The following is a 26440-nucleotide window of genomic DNA, read 5'->3' on the forward strand; positions in this document are numbered from 1 at the left end:
TTACAAAAACTTGTTTAATGTGTTGAGAAATTGTTCCTCTGAATCCTGTTTCTGTTGTGGCACTTGGCCAGTTGCCTTCATGTAGCTGAACTTAACTAGTTAATCTAGTAACGCTGTAATTAGCTGTAGTTATCTGATTGATATTCCCTGCCATTATGCCTATAACATCCTTTTCCTGCTCTGAAAGCCTGAGATATAATCCTACGGCATAGCAGGGCGAGGAATTTACGCCCACTCAGATTCCTCTTTGTTCATAACACTTCTCTCTTTAGATTCTGGGAAACGTTTTAGTTCTTACTGACTGCCACTATTCTCCTTAACTAAATGGTCATGTAACCAGAAAAGCTTTATTTGGACTTTTAAAGATATTTGGTGTTTATTGATAGAGTGAAAGCACATAAGTCCATAATTTAATGTCTAAATCAATCATGGTAAGTGTCTCAGCTGTTTTCTGCAGAAACAATAACCTTAGCAAGATAGACAAAGAAAAGGAAAGTAATATGGTTTTAAAATTTTCTATTATCATTTATATCCCTGTTACATCTCATATGAAAGCTCTAGCCATGCGTCGTTAGCAGGAATATAAAGGAATAAACGTGTGGGTGAAATGTTTCAGGGAAGCTGTGAGGCATGCGGGAGAATGAAGCCCAGAGGACACAGACTGAAAGTGCAAACTGTTCAATATTTTCAGCAAACTAGGAATGCAGATTGCTAGATAGGAAGGGAAGTTTGGCCCTAGGGAGGTTATGCAAGGTCAGTCAGTTCCCTCCATCTGAGCACTTTTCCTGGTTTGCATTCCTTCACGTTAGGAACTTCGGTTATACAACCCAAAGCAATTGTTATCTTGTTTCAGGCAATGTTGCCATGGAAATTAATGAGAACTATTGGTAGTCAAACCTTTAAAATTAATAATATCTAACTTAAAGTGCAGTTGCCTGGGAGCAGTGCAGGGCTGACACATACCAAGAAAAGATTCAAAATGCCTCTCCGTTGTGCTGGAATGTAGTTCAAGCCCCTGGAATTTCAGCAGGCAGTAACTTGCTCTGGTTTCTTTTGTTTGCATCCCAGGGAGTGAAGAAAAGTGAAGCAAATATGACTTCTTACTGTCCAGCAGGTCTGATCTTCAGAGCTGTTGTAGTAAAGAAAAGAGATTGTCAGCACTTCTTGACAAGAGAAAACGTGTTCATTCAAGATCTTGCTGCTATGCCATATGTTTATTAAAATATGTGGAAAAGGGATGAGAGTTTGAGCTCAGGCAAACTGAAGGCTTCAAGAGCCATTCCCTAACAAATCAATCCCATCTGAGTTGGCGGAATTTTTTATGTACCACTGGCTACATTGAAATAAATACCTCCTTCCTGAACCTTTAAAACCATGAAAAAGTTCCCAAATTATACCATTCCCAGCTAAAATAAGCATGATGACTGACAAACAGCTAATGGGACAGAGTTGTGCCCTGGGGACGTTGATTCTGGTTTACACAGAGTTATTATTCAATGCATCACGGGTACTTCACTAGGTGTCACCATTTTTTCTTTCCCTTGTCAGTCTAGGGAGATAGAACCTGGTGGTGCAGGATGTGAGGAGGTGTGAATTCCTTCACTCCTTTACTCTTAAAACTGACTGTGACACCCAAGTTCAGCCCTCTAGACACAGACCTGACTGTGCTCATCTGTGACAGCTTTACATATTTTTGAACGCTCTCTGGACAGCCCATACTGGGAAAACAATACACAGGAGGAGGAATTCCTGTGAAGATCTTAAAGGCCTTTGTAATGGCAGGGAAGACACTAATAATCCCAATATGCAGGTATAAATATTGAGGCTCACAAAATGCTGTAGAAAAAGTCATGCAGCAAGTCAGTATAAGAAAGGAGACCAGAGCTCTTCTCTTCATGGGTGGTTCCCTTATTCCCAAACACTCCTGCCTTTTAGCTCTGTGGTAATTTTCCACTATTCGCAAGATTGGGAAAAGGGTAAAAAATATCTCCAGACTGGCCTCTGTTCAGAGAGGGGATATTAATGTACGATACCTAGAAGGTGTTAAACTCTCGTGCTGAGATTTTTATTCAGAATTAAACCAGCCTTAGTTTGCTGTAGTTCAGTGCCCCATAAGTGAAGATGTATTAACTTTATACCACTGTTCAATTTATCTGTACTTTCCCATGTGTCCCACTGTAGAAAAGCCTTAAATGACCTTGTAAACTGAAGCCCTTTATGTTTTGATGCCACAAACAGCCAGAAACATGTTTTTTCCTCTCTTCTCAAGTGATTGGTAGGAAAATTGAATTGTAGGCTGGGAGCTGGCCAGGGACACCAGCTGCCAGCGCTCGGAGTCCAGCAGCTGACATCAGAGCACAGGCACCGTTGACATAGCAAAGGTTACGCAGGCAGACGTTAGCAAATAGGACCCAAGTCCTGATTCATGAAATAGATGAATCAGGATGAGCGTGTGGCACACATCCCAGCCCTTAGCCACACGCCCTCCCTGCAAAGCCTGTAACCATCCAAGGCTCCCTGCCTGGAGTTCAGTGTCGCTGCTCATGAGCCGTGCGGTGCTAAAACAAAAGTGAGCAGGTGGTGCAGGGGGGGCTGCTCGTACAGAAATAATTAAAGCATGAGGAGCTGGAGCAGATATTCCAACACACATTCCAATCCCGTGTTGGATATTTGTAACACCTAAAAGGCTGATGGCACCGTCTTCTCAGGGGAGCGCGAGGAGGGGGAGACACCCCTTGGGGCTTCCACATGATTATTTTATCCCTCAGACTTTGGGGGGGCAAAATACCAAATGGAATTCCCCTCCCCCCCCTCCCCAATGACCTTTTTTCCAGTCTAAAGGGAAAAACACTTGGATGATAACTTATTTGCTGGGGAATTTTATCGTTGTTGAAGATGCCAAGCTCATAATACAGGGAGCTGGAGTTGTGAGCAAGGAAGGGTTCACTGGCCTGTTGGGAACGCCCAGCTTTTCTAATCGCCTTTGGACACAGCCCTGTGTCTATGTGCCGCTGCCTGGGAGCTTCCTGGTACCTACCTCACAGGGAAGAGCCTGTTTCCAGTCGTCCCTTCAAGTGACTTAAAGGACTGCCAGGATCTGATCAGTCAATCCTTAGAAAAACAGCAGTCTCAGCCAAGAGGCTCAGCAAATGCAAGGATGAGTAAATTTCCTATAAAAATAAAAACAAAGGCTGTTTACCATCCCTCCTTTTAATGAGTCTGACAGTACAAATACTCTCAGCTACTTTAACAAGCACTGAGTCAAGCTGTTGGGTCACTCTCCAGCTAGAGACTTTGTCCCTGTTTGCCTCTAACATGTTAATAATTACTTTTTTTTTTTTTAATACGAGAGGAATAATAAGAAATAACTACTTATTATTAAAAGTATTGCACAAATCCAGCTCTTTTTAAAGGACACACTGACTCCACCAGTGCTGGCTCTGCACCCTGTGGGCAAACACAGCACCTTTCAGTGGGGCTCCATCAGGACAAGCCTCCTTTGTGGCTGCTGCTCCGCCAGCATCACAGTGTCTGTATCTGTTCAGCTTATTCCTGTGCCTGGAGGAAAATGAGGCATTATGAGGCACTTGCACACCAAAATTACTACCAGTATAGCTATTTCGGGGTTTATTTTTGAAATCACACTGTCTGTGGACCAGGCCTGTGCAGGCAGCTTTCATCCAAGCATGTTTTAGAACTCGAGAAACACGAGTTTCATGATGCTGTTTGCAGCCCCTAAAAATGCTGCTTATCTTCTCCGATCAGCATCATTCTTTGCATGAATTCCGGCCCTGTATCCAAGGCAATCTCATTATTTGCTATACACGCTCAATCTGCTGGCTAATTTCTTTTCCCTTCTCATGGGGGAGGAACATTCCTTGTGCCTCCACAGGCGAGCCTGTGTTTGGGGGATTAAAGGAAGCAAGCAAGACGCATGAAAAATGTCACCCACTGGCGGCGGCGGCGGTGGTGGCCTGAATGGGAGCGCAGCTCAGAGACAGATGTTCCTTCCAATTGAATTGTCTGTGTCACTGATTCCAGCGGGTTCAGCGCTCCGGAGAGGTGTGAGGCGGAGGGCATGGCTGAGCAGAAGGCTGGCTGCGTCCAGGGAGCTGGCACGTTGCAGGCAGCAGCTCTGCTGATTTTGACACGGCTGCAGCATTAATCTGTCTCGGCCCCGAGCACCACTGGCTGTCTGTCCTGGAATTAATTTGGCTAATGTACCGCGTGACGGAAAGCCACGTTTGCAATCTCTTTGCTAGGCAAGGCTGAACAGATTGATAGCATGCTCTGTCCCTGGGTAAGTGAACTGGTAGCAGAGCTCCACTGAAGGGACACAACCTGAGAGTTTGGCTCCATCTCCCTAGGGATGAGAGGTGAGATGTTTAACACCTCCTGGCTCTGGTAGCTGTCAGGGGGAGCCTGAGCAGACAGGGAAGAGGTGGAGTTGCCTTTTGAGTCAAGCACTGGTTCTGCAACCCCAGTGCAAGTGGGAGGTGTCAGAGTTTTTTCTGAGGGCAGGTTCCAATATCAGTCTCAAAATAACTTGGTTTGACGAGGGGGATGGTCTCCGGCACAGGAAGCCTATTTGCAGTTGTGGTTTCCAGCTGGTGGCTACAGACTAATGTGTGACCACTAAGTATTTGACATTAGCTAATGAACAGCTGTTTGATTTGCTTTTGGTCACAGCCAGGCTGAGTCTGAATTAAACAAGAGCCCAGTGACGGAAAGGGCCGATATGCCCCAGAACAACTCCCTGGACAGAGACTGGAGACAAGCCCAATGCTTTGTTTGTGCCCCCTCCCCAAGACCCCCTGTGCACCTGAGCCCTCCTGGGCCTTTGCCACACCACTTCTGGGGGGAGCAAGAAAGGGGAGGAATCTTGAGCATCCAGGAGGAGGCAAGAGGCAGGTGAATATGGCAGTGGGGAGGGTCAAGGCAGCACCGGCGCATCAGTGGCAAGACCCCAGGCTCCAGAACCCAGCAGGTTCACCCAGAGATCACATCCAGCTCGGGAAGCAGAGAAGGGTGCACAATAGACAGAATGACATGAGAGAGAGACCATTGCCTATCCACCAGAGCCCCAGCTAAATTAATTTTATATCTCAATCAGTAGGAAAGGACTTTTTGAGGGAGCCTGGGCACCCCTTTACCACCACTGTGAGATGCACTGAGTGAGCAGCTGTGTGCCTTCCCTTCCCATCACTGCTGTGGCCACATCCAGCACTGGCACATTCAGCAACACACAGAGAACCAGAGGTGATTGCAAAAAAGCCATTAGTACGTGGATGTAAACCACAGCACGGCACTGCTCAAACTAACCCAGAAGGAGGCTTAAATGTAGGCAAGCTAACTGCCAAAAATAAGCCCCAACCCACCCTGGCTGCTGCGCTGTGCCATGGGAACAATATTGTGCATGTGATCAGATTCAGCAGGACACAAGCAGCCTAAGGGTCTTTTTACATTTGGCTTGAAAAGACTAAAAATAGACCCCAAACCTCATTCTTTTTTTGCATTGCCATCTCCTCTGCCTCTTCCTATTCACTGGCACTTTTACATGCAAAGCAGGATTTGGGATCCAAGGCCCCATAATTAGACTCCAGCCCGGCAGCTGCAAGTGGAACAGCTGGAGGTGTTATTTTTATGGGTTATTAATTGACTCCATGAAAGCCCAGCAAACAGAGACAGCCAGCGAGCCACAGCCCACAGCCACATGACAAGGTCTTAGCGACAGGAAAAGATAAAATAAAAGAGAGAACCCAGAATCCTAAAGCCGATTAGTTATAGCAATTTCTCCAAAGCTAAATATAGGAAAAAAATCCTCTCCCATCTTCACTCCGTTGGCGGAGATGAGAAAGCACAAGGAAGGAGATAGAGAGAAATTTCATTTTTCACTTAACCCCATCATGGGCTGCAGAGAGAAATAGCTACTTTGATGATGCTCCCAATATTTAAATCCAGCTTCCCTGGCAGCTACACCCTGACCAGCCCTTTCCTTGGCACTGAGAAGTGGAGCTGCACTTGCTCCAGCCTCCCCATGCTGGGCAGGGAAAGGTCCCAGTGCCATCCCAGCACCCAGTCATGTCCAGGCTGGCACAGTCCCCAGTGCCTCTGCTCACCTGCCAAGGTGAGCTTGCAGAGCCTCCCCTCGAAGTGGCTGAACCACCCACACTGCCCAAAACCAAAACAGGGGAGAGCCAGGAGACCTCCTGCTTCCATCTCTCCTTCCTCCCTGTCTTTCCTGCAACTGAGACAGACAAGGCTTGGGGACAGGTGAAGCCACTTAGTGCCAGGAGAGAAACCTCCCATCAGGGGCCAGAGTAAGGAAAAGCTTAGAGTTTTGGCAGCAGGAAGGAAATGGACCCGGGTCATCACCTTGGCAAAACTTATTGCACATCTCCTCAGACCTCAGGGAAATAAATAACAGGCAACTCCAGCAGAGATGCTGAGAGGCTGGGAAACCAGCAGAGCATTTCAGATTTATGGGAAATTAATTTAGCTCCGGTCTGGTTCTGGCAGCCAGCAAGGCCCTGTCCCCTGCTGGTCTGGGCTGTGGCCTCTTTGTTCAGACCTTCAGCTTAACTTGCCAAAATAAATCACAGTCCTAGGCCAGAGGTGGAGCAGCACCTCTCCCAGCACAGAGGACAGCCAGGGTCCCAGCACTAGGCATCACCTGTGCTGGCAGCCAAAGGGGAAGGGGAGGCAGCAGAAAGGCTGCTGTTCCTTGGAATCCGCTTTGCCAATATCTTGCCAAAACTCAGCCCAAGAGAGCCCCCTCCTCATAAGGATGCAGGACAGGGGCTTCAAAAGCATGGATTTCATGCTGATACGTGGCCTGTCCCCAGGCTGGAGGTCCCCACAGGAGCACCAGCTCCACGCAGAACAAACGGCAGAAGTGCCAGGGGCACAGGGACAGCCCAGGTTTCCCAATGGGTCCAGCAGGGCTGAGTACCCAGCTACAGGACTGCAGAGACACATTGCTTTCTCCTCACCCATTAACTCATCCCACCCAGACAGTTGCTCTGTGTCTGACAGCACGGGAGCAGCTGTGGGTTTGCACAGTCCCTGTGTCCCCAGGGTGCTCCATGGAGCCCTCCCACCCTACCTTTAACCCGGGCAGGTGGGCTGCAAACATGCTACAGGAAGGGAACTCGACATCACCTGAGTGACCCTCACTCACATGGGGAGATACATGTTGCTCCTGCATCCACAGGTCTGGCGTTCCCACATCTCTCCAGGCATTTTTTCCCTAGTAAGTCTCAGTCTCTGCCATCTGTGCTACCATCACACCTCTCCACAAGATCCAAAGCCGTGGTTGCACAGGGATAGACAGCGCTTTGGGGACAGCAGAAGGGAAGGGAGGCTTCTTCGAGGGGGTGTCAGAACCACAGGTGACGTTGCTGGAGAGCAGAGAGCTGCAGGCAGCTCTCAGGGTTGCAAAAGTCTTTGGCCTCCACAGCGTGGGATGGGGATCTGAGAGCAAAGCACATCAAGCGAGCTGAAGAGAGTGACATTTTCCTTCCCAGCTGCTATATCTGTGCCCACACAGCCGGTGGGATGACTCCGTGCAGCTAATGATGCAACGTGATTAGTAAACAGATGATGCATTTGCACCAGGAAGGAAAAAAAAAAAGAGGAAGAGGGGAGAAAAAAGGAAGAAAACAAGCCACACTCCGGGCTAGCAGCATGCAGCACTGAGTTCTTTAAAAATCTGCTGAGGAAGGCACTTGCACAGCACATGGTTTGGGCAGATCAATGAAGCTGCAAAGCGGCCTGGCAGGCACACAAATCCACCTTCTAATGAAATTTACAGCAAGTGGAATTTAGGTCACTACTCGGAAGCATTCAGTTTATTCCAGGCAGCTTTTAAAATATTTAAGAAATAGCTGTCAAATTAAGCCTGCTCACCTCTGGCTGAAAGGTTCAACTTGAAGCCATGGCAGATTTCTTAGCTATGGCTTAAAAGTATATATTCTTAAGGTTTCTTTGATTGCCCCCTCCCTTCGTCATCACAGTGATTGACAGGAACTGCCACGCAATCCTGGCTCTGGTGGGAGCTGAGAGCCCAAGGGACACTCAGGCTGTGCCCAGCTCAGCCTTGTCCTTCCCCAGGGTCAGGGCAGTGAGACAGCAGATGTGACCTTCCTGCAGCAGCCTGTGCTCTCCCTCCAGCAGAGATCACAGGAATTTATCTGCTGCTGAAGGAAGAGCAGTGCTACAGCCAGACCTAAAAACAGCTCCCGAGGGAGCAGATAAAAGCAGCCTCTTAGCAGAGGTGAACCTTCACTAAAGCTGAGTGATGCTGACTGGAAGGATCTGGGCTGGACTGCTGGTTGCCAGCACTATTCCCAGATGTCACACTCTAAGAGAGCTGTCAGAGCCACCTCAGCAGGTGATGGAGGGAAAGGAAAGGTGGAAACCAGGCAGTTCTCTGGCTGTTTACCCTGCAGAAGTGGCCACAGCCCCAATTCTGCACACTCGCAATTCCTGCACAGATCAGAGCTAAAGTACAGACATTTCCTCTTCCGACAATGCAAAGTTCAACCCTTTGCATAACACACTGACACTGTGAACCAATTCCTGCCCCAGCTCAAGGTCCAGCCAGGCACAGACCTCTCAGCTCTTCCAGCCTCAGCAGAAACCAGGAGCAGAGGAGGGGAGAGCAGAAGGCAGCCTTGCAGCAGGGCTGAGCTCCCAGCGTGGGGCTGGTTCCTGGCCAGCTTTCAAGGACTGACCCAGTAAAGGAGCACTGTGGCCTCGTGGTTACGGGGGCTGAGGGCTTAGTGAGAGGGGAGAGGCCACAGCCACAGCAAGGCACTCGCTGGGACGTGCTCTGAAGGACAAAGAGGTTTTCTTCCCCATTGCTCACCAACTTGCCCTACTTTGGCAGCTGCCTGCTGCAGCCCAGGCATCTGCCCTGCCCACAGGGTACCTGCTCCCTTTCCACAGGGTCTGACTGGATCTCAGCCTGGCCCCAGTGCTTGGGATTTGGCCTGCCTGCAGTTCAGGTAAAACACAAGTGCCCATGCAAACACCTCTGCCTCCTTCCTTGTTATTTTTGAGCTGCACACATAAATATCCATTTCATGCTCAGCTGATGGAGGATTTGCTTGGCTGGGTTATGACCCTGGCTGGGGCTCCACAGCTGGCTTTGTACCAGGATCTGGCACCGGAGGACACAGTTGGTCCCTGACCTACCTCCCACAGTCACTCTTGGCCGTGGATGAGCACACCAGGATGCAAGTGCTGAGCACCACCCACCACAGCCCCGGGGGGCTTTCCTTCTGCTCTGCCTTGCAGGACACTGTCAGGCACAGCAAAAGCCAGGCATGGAGAGGGATACAGTGTGCAGAGAAAACATCATCCCTGCACAGCTCAAGCCTTGCTTTCCTCCCCTGCTGGCACTGCCCTCTCCAAATGGCTCAGCTTTGACCTCGGGTAATTCACACCAGTGTCCATTCAGCCAGATCACCACGTTGGCAACAACCCCCTCGGATGGAGAATCTCACAGGCGGGCTCAGGGCACTGGTGGTCCTGGTGGCCTCCCTGCCCCAGAGCTAGGACCTGTCCCCAGGTGGAAGGAAAGGGAACTTGGCATGTGCAAGTTATCCCTCTGAGCAGTCTCTCCCAGGTACCCACACTGGAGGTGGGCACTAACTGATCAAACCCATGGCTGACCTGCCTCCCCCTGCTCACAGACACTGCCTACCAGCAATTCCCGGCTGTCCAGGGCTGGCCTTGTCCCACAGAGCACCCAGAGAGCCCAGCTGGGAATTGTATAATGCACCAGCAGCATGGGCTGCTGCTGAGGCACAGAGCAGGGATGTAATCCCACCACGGCCTCCTGTCTGTGCATCCCATTAAAGGAAAAAAAGTCTCCTGCTTTTCCAGTTGCAGTGAAAGCCAAGGATTCTGCGGAGCTCCACACCCTCTAGTGGAGGTGGGAGCTTGGCACACGGAGATGCTCCCAAATCCTGCAGCACTCCCAAATTCAATGCAGGATCCAATTCCCCCTACAGCTCCCCAAAGCAGGACTGAGGCACTGCACTCCAGAGTGTGACTACAGGTGTCAGTGCAGCAGCAGCTCTGTGCCTGCCTGCACACACACCTGCAGCATGTTAAGCATCCTTCTACTTTGTTCATGCACAGTAGGAAATATTAAACATGAAGAAAGGAAGAAAGTCAGTTTTGAGAAATGGATTTTATTTATGTTTACCGTCTAGTTAGGTAAATCTGCTTTCTGTAACTACAGGAAAGCTGGAAAGGGACTTTTTACAAGAGCCTGGAGTGACAGGACAACAGGAATGGCTTCAAACTGACAGAGGGCAGGGTAAGATTGAATGTTAGGAAAAAAATCTCTACTGAGAGGGTGGAGAGGCCCTGGCACAGGTTGCCCAGAGCAACTGTGGCTGCCCCATCTCTGGAAGTGCCCAAGGCCGGGTTGGACAGGGCTTGGAGCAACCTGGAACAGTGGAAAGTGTCCCTGCCCACAGAAGGGGGATTGAAACTACATGATCTTTCAGGTCCCTTCCAATCCAAACCATTCCTCCTAAAAGACCACACAGGTAAAATCAAACTGCAAGGGCAGCTCTCACCATCCTGCAGAACCATCTCCTGGTCCAGCCACCTGAAAAGAAACAACCAGGATGTTCAGCCAGAGACCTCTGTCCTACACAGACCCATCTCCTCTGGATCAGCGTTAACTGAAGCATTATCCCACCCTCAGCTCTCCACAAAATCCTTCCCAGTAGCATCTCTACCATGAACACTTCCCAACAGCTCACCAGAGCCAGATCACCCATCTGACAGCAACAAGAAGCAGGAAAAGCACGTTTTATTTTTGGCAAGGAATTTTTGCCAAAGCAATGATCACTCTGGTGCCAGGTTCCCAGCACAGGCCTTCTCCTCTCCCCTTCCCCTGAGCTGACCCCAGCTGAATCCCCCCAGCTGCAGGAGAGAAACCAAACATGTAACAAGAGAACAAAGTACACAACTTCAACAAAGCCTTCCATTTGCTCAAGTACAGAAACCACCTTATCACTATTTCCTACTGAGTGGGGAACAAAGTTTTGGAACTCAAATAGTATCTAGTGATAAATCAGGTGAAAAAAAAAAAAAGTCTGAACAAACATACCCAAGTTCTGTTTTCCACACCTGAGAGAGTATCAGTTTGATTTTGCTACGTGATTTTCGAAACAAGACTCAGCACACACTAAAGAATCTAAATCCTGTGTTTCCCTGGATAAGGGGGTGCAGATGTTGTATGCAGTATCATACATGACCATCAAAATGCTTCATGAATGCTCACACCTGTTACTGCACAGGTGAGCCCCAGCACGGAGCCCACCTGGGAGCTGATCTCGGGCACGGGTCAGACTGGCTGGGACGAGGCCGGGCCTGCTGGCCCCACCACCCAGCAGCCCTTCCCCAGCCCACAGACCCCCTGCCCCTGCCCAGGAGGGACACACAGGGCTCACCTGACTCACCTGGTCCTCCCTCCCCTCAGGAATGGCAGCACCAAGTGCCAACACACCCGCCCATGTCACCATCAGGGGCTGTGGCTTCTCGGAGGCCCCGGCAGGAAATCCTGTGACAGAAAAACTTCTGTGAAGTTCTCAGGAAAAAGCAACAGTCCAGTCTGGCTGTTGGTCCTGGAGAACACCCTGCAGCCCCCTCCCAACTGCACAGCTCACCCCCTGGGCCCAACTCAGCTCTCCCCCACCACCTCAAGCCCCCTCACTCTGTGCTCCTGCCTCACACCCACACCCTGCTGTGGGCTCCAACACCTCCCCCAGGGAGGAACCACAGCCCAGGGCTGTCCTTGCACAGAACCCCAGCCCTCCTACTGACCCCCCTACACTGCAGCTCCCCCCAGAACCCCATATGCTGACCCACAGTAGCTTACCATCCCCCACACTACATCCCAAATCCCACTGCACTGCCCGAGCCCCCCAAACTCTGCCTCCTCCAGCCCCTCCACGGAACCCCACACCCTGCCCCCCAAGTGCTTCACCACCTCCCCACTGAATCCCAAGCACTGCACCCCTGCATCCCCCCCAGCATTCCAGCCCCCAATACCTGCCTCCCCCAGCCCCATACCCTGCCCCCCAGTGCCTCACCACCCCCCGACACCGCGTCCCAAGCCCCCCCGCACCCCTCCAATGTTCCAGTCCCCAAACCCTGCCTCTCCCAATCCCCCATTGAAGGCCCTCCTGCATCCCATACCTTGCCCCCCAGGCCTTCACTACCCCACCACCGCATCCCAAGCTCCCCCTGCACTCCCGTAGCGCTCCAGCCCCCCAATACCTGCCTCCCCCAGCCCCATATCCTGCCCCTCATTATTTCACGCCCTCCTCCCACAGCATCTCAAGCCCCCTCAGACCCCCTTAGCGCTCCAGCCCCCCACACCGTCCCCAAGCCCGCCAACCCTTCCTCCCCCAGCCTCCCCTCCAGAACCCTACACTGCCCCCAGCCCTTCACTGTCCCCCCGGCTCCCTCCCAGCGCTCCAACCCCCATACTCTTCCTCCGCCAGCCCCTCCACCGTCCCCCAGCGGCCCCATCCCCATATCCCACCCCTGGCCTCCCAAATCCCGCACCCCCTTGTACCCCCCGCCCGCCACGCGGCCGGAAGCGCGGCCCGGAAACCCACCGAGAGGGGCCCGCGGGCCAGAGCGGCGCGGAGGGCGCGGCCCGCCAGAGACAGCGCCCTCGCGCGGCGGGAGCCGGCACTGCAACCGGGACGGGGTCCGGGACCGCTCGCGATCCCCCGGGAACGACCGGGAACGAGCCCGGGGCTGGGGCAGGCAGGGAACGCGGGGAACACTGACGGGAGCGGCTCGGGGGAGGCAGAGAACAGACCCCTGTGTCGCTCCGTTTGGTTTTGGAGCTGCTGGTCCAGAGGAGGGCACGGAGATGCTCCAAGGGATGCAGCCTTGCAGATGCTCCAAGGGACGCAGGCTTGCAGATGCTCCAAGGGATGCAGCCTTGCAGATGCTCCAAGGGATGCAGCCCTTCTGCTCTGGTAGAACTGCGGGTGTTCAGCCTGGAGAAGAGAAGGGTCCAGCGAGACCTCAGAGCATCTTCCAGTGCCTAAAGGCGAATTGTAAAAAGATGGAGAGTGACTCTTTACAGGGGCAGGCGGTGACAGGACAAAACTGAACAGTTTTAAGCTAAAAGAGGAGAGATTCAGACTAGATATAAGGAAGAACCTTCTAACAGTGAGGGTGGTGAGGCCCTGGCACAGGTTGCCCAGAGAAGCTGTGGCTGCCCCATCCCTGGAAGTGTCCAAGGCCAGGTTGGATGGGGCTTGAAGCAACCTGGGATAGTGGAAGGTGTCTCTGCCCATGGCAGGGTAAACTCCCTTCCAACCCAAATCATTCCATAATTCCGTGATTATATGTCCCCAGTAGGTAAAATCTCTGCACACAGAAGGTTCAGAAGGTTCAGAGGATGCTCTTGCTGGAGCTGAAGCTGCAGGGGAGTCAATACACAGTAAATCAGTATTTTAGATCTAATTTTCTATTGATGGTTTTCAAGCCCGCCTGTTTATGTTGAGTTGTGCTGCTCTTTCAGTGGCTCTGACAACCCCACTCCTGGCTAAGCGAGAGGCTTTCAGCACTAATACAGGTACCTCACTCATGAAATTTAATCAAAAATTTACCTCCAAGACATTTCAGTATAAGCAGCCCAGCAGAAGAAAACCTCTCCAACAATAACTTGCTCCCTGATGGCTCATTAAAAATGAGCCAGAGCTTGGTTTATTTCTGCAATGACACATTTTAACAGACCTTTTATAAAATATACATACAGGTCTAAATCATGCAAAACCTGGATGGGAGGAGCAGCTGGTGAAGCCAAGCACCACAGCACAAGCAAACACTCATTTTCGGGTGGCTCATTAAACCTTAGTGTGGCCTCTCAGTGCTGGCACACCCGAAGAAGGGGATGGAATGACAGAGGGACAAGGTTTGTCCCACCAGCCCAGCCCCACACTGTGCCAGCTGAGCAGGTAATTCAACGCTCTGGTTCCCCAGGAATTGGTGCCTGCACTGCTCAGAGCCTGCTCTGAATACTAAACTATTCCATTTCCTTGTGATTTTTCTTCTGGTGATTGTAAATACACAGCTGGAATGTTCTACAAATACTAAGTAACATCTTTCCAGTCCCTGTGAAAGCAGAGGTCACGATCCCCGTTTTGCACAAAGAATTGTGATGCAAGGAGATGAATGAAAACACAAATAGGCTCAGATCTGAGGAGCTGGCTTTGCAAAACCTGCTCTTGTGCTTTTGAGAGCACAAAGCCCTTCCCTGCTGCCCCCTGACCAGTGCTCACAATCTGAGGGATATTTCCTCTCCCAGCACAGCCCAGGTTTTCATGTGTTGCTGGTTTCACGTTGGAGCTGATACTGCTCAGTATTCTTTTTTTCTTTCAGATTCATAGAGTCATCCAGGTTGGAAAAGACCTCCAAGATCACCACATCCAACTGTGACTGCAGCAAATCCTTTAATGGTGCCAGGAGGTGCCCAGAGCACGGGGGAAGAGCCCTGCAGCCTGAGGCTGGACCCTGGAGCCAAACGTGCCGTGGTCACCTGAGGCTCCTTGAAGGGCCGGATGAGCCAGCCAGGCTGTGCTGACACTCTCACAAAAGAGATGGGGTTTTCCGACTGAGTTAGAGGGGCTCTGAGAGCCTCAAAACATCATCTATCACCAGTCTGGCAGGGAGGTGGAAGAAGCACCCAGACACCCCACTGTGGACAGGGAGAGCCACCGATTCCCTTGGAGCAGCACAGGGGCACGTGTGTGCAGAGCAAAAGCATTTCACACCCTTCCACGAATTTCACTTGGGAAGGCAAAAGCATTTCATGCCGATGCTGCAGACAGTCCAGCCTGCTGCCCCCTTTGCCCTGGCCCCCTCGCACGCTGTCTTCTGTCTCCTCTTTGTCACAGCACTGCTGAACCAAGCCTCAGGCCCACGAGCTGCCTGACTGGCTGCCACACACTCCCAGGATTTCGTTCCTCATGGGTGCAGCACTGCCCAGGCTGTGGCCAGCTGTAAATGTTGTGTATCTCCTTTGTACAGCTGAGCCCGGGCTGTCTGGCTGACGGCAGGGACAGCGCTGAGAAAACAAACAACACTCTTTTTTTTTTTTTTTTCCTTTTTGATGAAAGAAAACATTACCTCTCTGAGATTTACACAGTAGATCAAGCGCAGACCTGAATTATCTCCCTCTTCTCTTTCTCCAGGGAGCAGATAATAGGTGGATCTATCCATCCGTCTGCTTTGTTACACGTCGCCCGGCTTGGCAGCGTTTCGGTTGCTATTAAACCATGCTCGCCCCCCTTGACATTTAAAGGGCTGTTGTGTGATTACTGTCACAGTCTCCTACATGGATCCTTAAACCAATTCTCTCCTCTTCCCGCCGATGATGGATTTTCTCGTTTATGCCACAGTAATTTGTTTTTCTCTCGCTGCGCTCTGGCAAAATGCTTTCACTGTCACAAGTGGTTTCGGGAACAGCCCGTCCCCGCCGTGCCACGTTACGACCAAGCAGCTCTGGGCAAATTGGAGCTGCCCTGTCTTTCAACAGCATGAGCAGAACTCAATAGCGTGTGGCTCTGGGAGCCTGGTCGTGCTGGGGTTGGATCCACCTGTGTTTGGAGTCTCTGCTGTGGGGTGGAATGTGGCAGGACACGGCGCTGTGAGTCCTGATGGGGCCTGATCAGCTCCCACAGCTGATCCATTGTCCCTGTGAAGGGTATCCTGTGGGATGTTTGTTCCATGGGGAGGAGCATGTGGTGCCTGAGAGCAGGGAGTGGAGGCTTTCTGCCTCCTTGGGAGCAGAGGGTGGGAAGCTCCATCAGCTCCAGGGTTTGCAGCTCAGCACACACATGGGAAGAATGCACAGACCAGAGGGTTTGCTGTCACCAGAGCTTTTCCAGGTGATGTGCAAAGGACAGGAACATTTCAGTGCATCGAGTCCTTAAAACCTCTTTGACCTCTCTGTGTCCTCCTGTTGGCAAGACCAGAAATGCTGAGGGTGGTACCCAGCTCTGCCCAGCACTGGTTGGGCAGTTTTGCCAGAAAGTTGGTCTCACATGTCCAGGCACAGTGTTCAACAGCTAAAAGCACTTACCAGAGAGTTTGAAACATGAAACTGAGCCCTTGGCCTGTGCATGTTTGTACTTCGCGTATCTGATGTGAAAACCTCACTTGATACACGCTCCTGGCCTGCTCCCACCACACACAAACTCCTGCTTCTCCTGAGGCTGCTCACACTGAGGGACTTCACAGTCCTTTATGGTTGGAAAAGACCTCTAAGACCACCGAGTCCAACCATTAACCCAGCACCACTGTGTTCACCACTAAACCATGTCCTCAAATGCCACATCCACATGCCCTATAAATCCCTCCAGGGATCGTGACTCCAGAACTGCCCTGGGCAGCCTGTTCCATGGCTGGACAACCCTTTCAGTGAAGAAATTTTCCCTAATATTCAGTAATATTCAATAAACTTCTGGCACAACTTGAGGCTGTTTCCTCTCATCCTCTCCTTTGTTCCCTGGGAGCAGAAGCTGACTCCCACCTGGCTCCACCCTCCTGTTCAAGGAGTTATAGAGAGTGAGAAGGTACCCCCTGAGCCTCCTTTTCTCCAGGCTGAGCCCCCCCACCTCCCTCAGCTGCTCCTCATCAGACATGTGCTCCAGACCCTTCCCCAGCTCTGTTGCCCTTCTCTGGACACACTCCAGCACTTCATTGTCCTTCTGGTAGTGACTGGGACCATCGATGTGCTCCAGTTCCTGCTGCCTTGGAGGAGCGAGTGGCACTACCCCGGCCCATGTCACACTTGGAAAACACATCCACCAGAGATCAAAATGCAGATGTCCCATGTTGGGTGGAGAGTGCCATGGCTGGTCATGTCACCTGCACACCTGAGCCCAAGGCACTGGCAGAGCACACGTCCCTCCCACCGCGGTGCCGTGGAGTGTCTGAGCTGAAAGCTCAGGGATCTCTGGCTTGACCTAAAAAACAAAGTGAAAATTTCTTACTCCACAGAGCTCAGTTGTATCTAGAACTACTCCCATCAGCGTCTCCTCTGCCCCCAATCCCCCGCTGTCAGCAAAGGTTGCAGAGGTTTGTGTATCTAATGGATTGTTATTCAAACCCACTTGCTTGTAGAGAAATATCCTCGACCAAATCCAGCTGTGCTGGGGAAAGATGTTTTCTCTCTCAGGCACTCATCACTGTCCCCAGCTGGAGGTTTCTGTCCTATCAGCCTGCCAGCTGGGCAGTTTGTGTGCATGATTCAGATGGAGCCAGCTGGGCTGGTGTCCTCCACTCCGAAGATGATAAATCTGAGAGCCAGTGGCCTGCAGAGGAGCACTGTGGTGGCCAGACATCTGCTGATTGCAGCACATCCACTCTGCTGCCTCCCACCTACCGGGGGCTTTTTTTGGAAGAATAACTCGCTGTGGCAGAATTTCTGCCAGACCCAGTTCCGTAGGGCTGTGCTTCCCTCATTTCAGCTGTACCAGGTGTTGTTTGTCCTCTCCAGCAGACTGCAGCAGGCACTATGTCATGGAACTGGACTGCCTTCTGAGGCACAGACTAACTGTGCCCTCCTGTATGCTGCACAACAGCATCCTCAGATCTCTCCACAGAGCAAAAACACATCCCAAAGTGGGTTGGAGAGTCCTCCCCAAACTGCCCAGTTTAGTGTGCCTGCACTTTGGGGGTAAATAAGCATCTTTAAGAGTGGAGCCATGTGTAAGCAGGAGGAAGGCTGGGCAGTGCAGAGACAGATGTCAACCCTTAAAGGACTCTGGCAGTCCCTTGTATTCTGTGCTCAGGCAGCCACACTCTGAAATACCCCAAAGCACTTGTTTTTCCACACAGGAGCTCCCTGTACCCTTGAAAGTGAGGCCAGGAGCTCTGGCTGCTGAAATTATCCCAAGGAAATGCCTCTGTACTTGCACCCTGGGGACCAACACTGACATCTGCTTGCTCTGACACCCTCTTACTCTGTCAAACCCACATCCCTAAATGTCCCCCATCCCCAGCCAGGCACTGCCACCACTCACAGAGCCCCTGTGCCCCCAGCTGCCTCCCCACCACCCCGACAAACTGTATAACACGGCCACAGTCATGCAGGAGATGCTTCCAGCAGCAACGCCTCAGATGAGTTGGTGCCCTTTGCAATCTCCTTCTGTTGCATTCCTATAGAGTCTGGCCAATTTGCATAACAAACATGTGCTATAAATGTCAAAATCGGCCACATCCATATCTTATTTTCACTTCAGACTCTAATTGCGTCCTTTGGACTCTAACTTGCCTTTGCAAATAGCTGGAGCCTGGCACGCTGAGGATGTCACCTTCCTGGAACCGGAGCTGTGCTCCCAGAGCCCAACACCCATCGTACTTACGGCCACCCAAGAACTCCTGACTTCCCTGCAGATGGAATTAGTGGCTTTTTTACTGATGTCCAGCACAAGAGGACCCAGGGAGGAGAGAAAATCACATGTAGAGCCAGGAGACAGACCTGTATGGCAGCCTGGGAAGGCAGTTTCCCTCTTGGGCATGCCAAGAGGGAAACTGAGGCAGGACCAGCCAGGGGTCTGGCTCTCCGTGGCAGATCCACGCTGCAGATCTGGGTTCCCAATGTCATCCTTGTCTCACCTTTGCACAATTTATTGTGAAGTGCCATGAGAATGGTTGCTCTCGGGGTGTTTTTGCAGAGGCAGGATGAGGAGAGACCTGTCATCTTCCAGGCTTATGCATACGCTCTGTTCCTCCTCCCGCTGAGCTGTGGATAAACCCTATACAAACCTTATACAAACCCTATACAAACCCTATACAAACCTTATACAAACCCTATATAAACCTACCTGCTGCTCTCCATGACGGCCCCCGGCGGGACACATTTTAAGCTTGTATTCTAAACGTTTCAGGATCCCTAAAGCACCACTTTTCATTCTATTCTGCAAATGCAAATGAGGATTTGCAGGAAGCCATTTGATTCACGAGTTCATCCTTTATTTTGGCAGATAGCATCAGTTAAACGCCTGCTTATTTCTGCTTTCTGAGAACAATATAAACCACTTAAGTACACATACAAGACAGACTGATCCATAAGTGCTTATGAGCTGTTTGATTTACCGAGGCATCTTTATCTTTGCCGAGTATCTCACGAAGTCATTTATTATTTAGCAGTAAATTAAAGTAGAGGATCTGTGATTTTCAACAACAGAAATTAATATCGCAGCACTCTTTTGTTCCATACATATCTATAATTTACAGCACTGAAATCAGGCAGAGACCATCGGTTTCCTTTCTCCCTTGCTACCTGCTGATCACTGCTGCATAGGGGAAATAAAAAATGGACTGTCAGGAGAGACACTCAAACAGGAAAAGGTAGTTTTAAATTAAAAGTCCAGCTTTTGTGGCTCTCACGAGGCCCCCTTTGCTTCCCACTGCCCTCCCATGCACATCACTTACAGATAATATTGTGAACATGCAGCAATCTTGCCTTGAGAACGCTGAGTTTTAACCTCACTGGTTCTATGCTTAAGGAATATGATATTACTACTACTATTAGTGTTATTATGACCACTACTACTATTATTATTATTATTACTCCATCTGCAAATCTCACTAACACATGCTTTGCCCACCTGTTTGCAGGGGAGGGGTGGCCATGGTACAGAATCAGAATCCCAGAATAGTCAGGGTTGGAAGGGACCTCTGGAGATCATCCAGACCCCCCACCCCCTGCCAAGGCAGGGTCACCCCAAGCAGGTGACACAGGAAAGTGTCCAGGTGGCTTTGGAATGTCTCTAGATAGGGAGACTCTACACCATCCCTGGGCAGCTGTTCTAGTGCTCTGCCACCTGCATGGAAAGTTCTTCCTCGTGTTGAGGTGGAACTTGTGTTTTAGTTTATGGCCATTTCTCCTTGTTGTGTTGTTGGACACCACTGCAGAGAGCCTGGCACCATCCTCTGCACCTTCCCCTGTAAACCTGGAGCAAGCAGTGGCTGTCCAGAGACACAAGTGACAGCAAGGGCAGAGCTCTTTCTTCTGAGGGCTCTGAGGACTCATAAAGTCCATGTGTGACTTTAGGAACAAGGCTGGGGGTGTCACTGTGGAGAACAATACATCCTTGAAGCTGGCAACCCCTTCCTTTGGGTCTGGGCCAGCTCACCAGCAGCAGCCTGGTGCCAGGTTCAAGTGCAGTAACACAGCCAGAAGGTTTTATGGGCCGTGTCAGGCTCTGGCTGACACAAAGCAGACAATAATTTATAGCAATCTCATGTACTACGAAGGCAAAACATATCCCTCTTGGATGTAGCTCTGCAAGCTGCAGGGATAAATCAGCTCCAGCAGGGAGCAAGTATGAGAAAAGCAGAAAAATGACCCAAAATGTTCTACTTGGCTTCTTTGGAAGGAGAGAGAGCAGGGGCCCTGCAAATGACCTCCTGGCATGGGTTGTGTCCTGGCCATCCCATACAGGCACAGGGGCTGTGCTGTGGTTTCTGAGCCCTGTCACCACTGCCAGGACAGCCACCTCCAGCATCTCCCTGTATCTGCATCTGCACAGCACAGTCCTCATGTCAGGGTCCTCTACAGGGGCAGGACTTGAGCTTTTGGCCAACAAATCCATCTTCTGGAATAATGCCCAGGAAACTCAGCATTTCCTGAGGTGCTGCTTTCCCTTTCTCTTCTTCTCAATGGGGAGAAATTTCCAAGGGTAAACCATGGAAGCATTATTTGTCTTTGTTTTGGGGAAGGAAAGCAAGCTGATTAAAAGCAAACATAAAGCGAGAGCTGTGGGGTCTGAGACACTCCCTTGCAGGAGTTTGAAGGAATAAAGGAATAAAAAGGAATGGCACCTGTGGGCACTACGAATGCTTCCCCCCTTTCCAAGAACCACCTCAACCCACATTGTCATCTCTATGTTGGAGCAGCACAAACCAACCTCCTGCCACCTACCAGAGTTATTTCACTGCCCCAGTGAGCAAGGTTTCATCACACAGGACCAGTGCCACTCTTGCCACGCTCCTGGTGTGGTGTTCTGCCACAAGGACCGGATTCCCTGGCCTGGTGATGCCACAGTGTCAGGTGGGATGTGACACCCCATCACGCTTGCTCACCGTGGTTCCCTAGGCCTGCAGCTGGCTGGACCACTCCTGAATTATATGGGTGCCCTTCAACTTCTCAGCTAAATTAAGAGAGTCGTTTTTCTTGCAGCAAACCAGACAAAAAGGAGGAAAGACATCAGGAAATTCAGCTGTTAACGAGTCATGCTTTCCCCCTCTCTTCTTGTCAATGTGGAGAAATTTCCAAGGAGAAACCGTGGCAGCATTATTTGTCTTTGTTTCTGGGAAGGAAAGCAAGCTGATTAAAAGCAAACATAAAGCAAGAGCTGCAGGGTCCCAGAGGCTCCTTTGCAGGAGTTCAAAGGAAAAAAAGAATAAAAATCTGGAAGCGTTAGAGCAAGACATTTAAGCTTTGAAGATCATATCAGTTATGGATGAATTAAAACACACAATAATTAGCACTGGAAGCTACAATACCTGAGGAGGTGGGGAAAATTGGTTTCTTCCTGATTATCAAGGCCTTCCAGGGATGCTTGTGCCAGGATGGGTTTGTGGTCCAGGAGCAGCGTCTGCGTGTGGTGGCTGAGCTGCACGAGCTGGGAGAAGGGTTATCACTGAGAAACACGCTGCTGTCTGCATGGTTTGGGATCACAGCCCACCCTCAGACACCCTGTCCGGAGCAGGGATGGGACAGCAGTGCTCTGCACTCCCCCCAGGGACTGTGCTGAGCCCCAAGATGATGTGACCTGGAGGTGGAGATAAGGTGGGAGAACAAAACTCCCCGGTGAGCGTCGGGAGACACCTGAAGCTTATCTCCTCAGTGTCTGCCAGCTGGAGATTACAGGCTTATATTTTCCTCTTCCTGGTGGTAAGGGAAAAAAAAAAAAAGAGTAATAGTGAAAAAACCCCATCCTGCATGCAAAACATGATCCTCAAATAAATATCATGGCTATGTTACCCCATTAAAAAAGCATTTAGCTCTGAGCCTTGAACACCTTGGGCTGTACGGTGCCGGGCTCTGGCTGTGGTGAGCAGTGGGGATCCACGCCTGCCAGCTGCTGTTGGCTCCTGCCTCCTTGGCAAACCTTTTCCTCTTAGTGCAGAAATTTTTTAGCAGAGCCTCTTGGCTTCAAAATCTGCCCAGGAGTTAATTTACTTGAAAATCAACAAATCCGATTAAAATTAGGTACCACGTGTAGATCAGGGGCCTGGGCCTGAAGAAGGGTCCAGCTCTTCAGGAGCTCCACTTTCCCCCTTGGAGTTGGGTCAGGCTGCCCTTGCTCTGCTCCCCCCTCTGTGGAGTTGGGAATGGGGCTTTTGAGCTGCTGATTTTCTCTCTGGTTCTGCAGAAAAGGGATGGCTGGACCATTGTGCTCTGATGGTCCTCAGAGGGCAGTGAATCGACCCAGTCTCCAGCAGATGAATGGGAAGGAGCCGCTTTCCTGCCTGCACACACAACACCAGGGCAGTGATAAGGATGTTCAGGGGGAAGAAAAAAAACCCAGGGAGATTCTTATCAAATAATATGTTCCTGTATAAGCGATTCCCAGCAGTGTGGAGGCTGTGCTGAGCTCTGTGGCACTTTGGGAGGGAAATCCAGAATAATGTAGATTATAAGAAACCCATAAAACTGTGTTTGCATGGCAACAAAGTTAATCAATTGTCATTTTTTTGGTGGAGAAGATAAATTAGTCCAGGCAGCAAGGGCCAGCTCCAGCCCCTCCACCCATGGGAGTTCTGAGGGTGGGTGGCACTGGGTGGCTGCACCAGCTGAGGTTTTACAAACTGGGTTTGTGGGTGCAGAGCAACACCATCCATTGTCCTTGGTGGAGTTACAAGACCTGGTGGGGTGTCACCCACCTCCACTGAGGGGAATCTGTGGAGCTGGGCACATCCCAGCCCCTTTGCCTCAGCATCCTCAACTCTTCACAGGTGCCTCTCCTGCTACTTCTTCCCACCCTCCCCCATTTTACAGTTTCTAACTCAATTTGAGCAGATCAAAGCCGACCCATCCTGTCAAGTCTTTCCATTCCTTAAGGTGGGAAAGACACGAGAAGCCCTCATGACTGATGCCTCCAGCAGCATGTTCCAAACCCTCCCTTGCTCAGGAGGGCAGCCGTGCTCCCTGCTGCTGAGCAGTGTGGAGAAGGGTGACAGATCGGGTAACCTGCAGCCAGCAAAGGTTTGCTGTTATATTTAAAACCCCCTGGAGCAAGTCTTTTAACCCTGGACCTTATACATAAACAGCCTTTTCACCCTGGAGTATTTATGGCTCCTGCTGAGTGCCTCAGATTAGCAAGCACATGGCTCCTTTTCCCCTTAGCACAAGGGAGGATGAGGATCCTCCCCCCATCCTTTTCCCCTAATCTTAAGAGGACTGAATAAGGCAGCTACAAGGGTCAAAGCCACTCACCCCCTTCCCACCTCAGTGTCCTCACCTGCAGAGCCGAAGTGGTGGCAGGGACACTGTTTCCACGGTCCCTTACATGGTGTGTGCTTGGGGGTGGCTTTTCCCAGGGGAAGTGGGATCCCACCCAGGATGGGAACCTGCAAGAAGGCTCATTTTGGCTTCGAGCAGCAACCCCTGCCAGCTCTAAGCGTCAGCACTGCCACTAGATGTCAGTGAAGACTGGAGCTGGGGCTTTGCTTGGGAAGGGCTGATCCCGGCAGCAGAGCTGGGAAAGAAAAGAAGGATGCTTGGATGTGGGCACCCCACTGTACCCCTTTCTGCGAGGTTTGGAGACACTTAGTGTGACCTGCCACCGCCAGGCATTGGTTCAGAGGTCTCCCCTTCATCACTGGCTCCTCGGGAGGTGCTGGGGAGACCTTTGAACCTTGTGGCCAAGGGTTCAGGAGTGCCAATTCCCCATTCCTGGCCCTAAGCAGGCAGCATCCTCCATCCAGCAGGGAACTGCTCCTCTTTAGGTGATAAACAGCATGTGAAAAGAGCAAAGGAAAGAAATCGGGCAGCTGCTTTGAAGGATGTGCTACAAACACCTTGTTGGTGTGTGCAAGGAGGGGCAGGAGGCAGCTTTTCCAAGGACCATCCTGCAGGCTGGCATGGAGGGAGCTGTGGGATCAGCTGTCCCCCAAGCCTGGGCTCTGCATTGTCCCCAAAACCCTGTCACCAGCAATAATGCATCAGCTGTTTAACATCCCCCTAAAGGCATACGCTCCTTCCCACCTCAACTGTTTAACATCCTCCCCAAAGCAGCCAAGACTTGACAGTTCCTTTGCTTTCCTGTTGCAACAGATTTTGCCCTTTGCACGAAGGATTGTTTTGGCTTCCTCACTGGGGATGAGCCACATCACAGCACCAAGCCAGAATGGGATGCTCTCAGGGCAGAGGGCAGCCCCTGACCTGGCTCCTCTGAGCTGAATCCGTATCCTCCCTCTCCAGAGATCCAGACCAGGAGCTTTCCTGCTGCCCCCCAACTGCACTGTCCACATGGGACCAGCTCCCCTCTCCAGCAAGCTGGGCTCACTTTCAGCATTGACACATAACAAATATGTCTCATTTTCATGGAAAATGAGGAATAAGGATGTTACCAAGCGGAGCAATTTGATTTTGTGCTCATTGAATTATGACACATCAGCTGCAACCTCCTGACAAGATGCAGTTTCCCAACACCAGTGGACTCAGGCAGAGTTTGAAATAATTCCCTCCAGCAAAATCTATCAAGACCAACCCAGCAAATATCACCTGAAATTACCATTTTCTAGTAAAAAAAGAAGTGCTTTGCATCAAAATCTCAACTGTCTCTAGTTGTGGGCTGGAGGTTCACAGGTATGAAATACTACAGGAGGGTAAAACTCCCATTCTCCTGCCAACCTTCCTCAGTGCATATGTGGGGTCTCCCTCTGTCCTCACTGTTCCCAGTCCTGACACTCAGCTGCTACACACCCCATCCCTTAAACACAGAAAGTGCAATTTCAAATTCCATTTCTGTCCTTCCAAATATCTTACAGGACTCAGAAGGCTACAGAGGAGCAGCCTCTTCTCTGCAGGGCCTGTATCCAGAAATGTCCTTGAAAGTCCACACCGATTAAAAGATTTCAGGTTTTGGAGGGTTATTTTTTTTCTTTGGGTTTGGTTTGATTTTAATTTTTTTGGTTTGATGTTTATTTTTCAGTGGTCTGTTTGGTGAAGGTGTTCTTACAGGTAAAGCTTGCCTTGCACCCACGGGGGTCGGATGGAAGCTGGTTTGTTGGTCTGGAATAACCTATTGGCAGCTCAGGGCAGAGGAGGGGGGATGCTCTGCCATATTTCCCAAGATTTTAGGCAGCATGTGCAGGGATGGGAGGTGTTGGTGCAGGGCTCAGTCTGCCGGGGAAAACCAGCACTGAGCAGCTTTGCCACATCCACGGCAGGCCTGGAGATGCTCACAGAAACACTAAGTGGGATTTGCAGTGTATTAACCCCCCGAGACACTTTTGGAGCCACAGGGGCCAGGGGAGGTTCTAAAAGACACATTTGGCCAAGCCCTGGCTGACAAATTTCGGGGTGACCCCATGGCACAGAGCCAGGCCACCCCTGCCAGAGCTGTCAGGGCAGCCCTGCTGTCACTGCCTGAATAATGCATAAAGCACCAGGAAATAACACCTCCATCTTCAGCACCTCCATCAGTCCTGCTCCAGGCTCCAATCCCACCCGTTACTGGGAAGGGCTGACAAAAATCCAGCCACCGCCACAAAATCCACGGAGCCTGGGAAGGCTGGGGGCTGCCTCGGAGTTAACAGCATGTGGGAAAACAGCTATTAGGCTTTTTGAAGCCTTCTGAGGAGAATTAAAAGGGAATTAAGTTGCTCACTCCAGCTTAGTCAGTACAAATAAACCTTCAGCTGTTGGATTAGCAATGCCAGAGCAGGAGCAGTGGCTGCTGGAATTTCTTCCCTCCCATTTTTTTCCTTTTTTTTTTTATTTTTTTTTTCCCTTTTTAATTTTATTCTTGTCATTCAGGGCAACAGAGTGTCAAACCAGCCTGGATTTTCTCCAAGCGAGCTCTGCCTTTGCAGCCAAGATGCTATTGCTGTCACTCCTCATGGAAATAAAGGGAGAAGCAAAACCAACGAAACTAAAACCCTAATCCCAATGCACACTGGTACCTTTTACCCCCACAAGATTCCAATTCAGATCTCATTTTTCATATAATATTGGACAAAGCAGCATACCTGGGAAATAAAGTGATGCTCTGTGCCCACCTGCATGCAGTTTGCTGTGCAGAGCTGAATTCCAGGGGAGGCCTTTCCTTCACTGGGATAACTGAATATATGTGAGGAACATTAATTTTTTCACCCACTGGCTCCAGGTACAAGCCAGGTAGCTTGTGCCTCAGTTTCCCCAGCT

General features: G+C 50.8%; 1 long non-coding RNA gene and 1 other non-coding gene across 5 annotated transcripts; both read right to left on the minus strand.

Annotated features, from left to right (window-relative positions):
• Window positions 1-501: 501 nt before the first annotated feature.
• On the minus strand, window positions 502-23897 carry LOC135424482 (uncharacterized). Of its 4 annotated transcripts, XR_010435243.1 has the most exons (6): window positions 23532-23897; window positions 21571-21955; window positions 12608-13043; window positions 11487-11587; window positions 3038-3170; window positions 502-1129 (listed from the first exon to the last, which is right to left on the minus strand). It is a non-coding gene; the product is annotated as an uncharacterized LOC135424482 (long non-coding RNA). The 4 variants fall into 4 exon arrangements; XR_010435245.1 differs by lacking the exons at window positions 21571-21955; window positions 23532-23897 and having other exon boundaries at window positions 12598-12641; XR_010435242.1 differs by lacking the exons at window positions 12608-13043; window positions 21571-21955; window positions 23532-23897 and having other exon boundaries at window positions 11487-11696.
• LOC135424836 (small Cajal body-specific RNA 16) lies at window positions 11258-11436 on the minus strand. The gene has a single exon (XR_010435381.1). It is a non-coding gene; the product is annotated as a small Cajal body-specific RNA 16 (non-coding RNA).
• Window positions 23898-26440: the final 2543 nt, after the last annotated feature.

Source organism: Pseudopipra pipra, chromosome 19 (genome assembly GCF_036250125.1).
Source record: "Pseudopipra pipra isolate bDixPip1 chromosome 19, bDixPip1.hap1, whole genome shotgun sequence".
Lineage (NCBI taxonomy): Eukaryota > Metazoa > Chordata > Aves > Passeriformes > Pipridae > Pseudopipra > Pseudopipra pipra.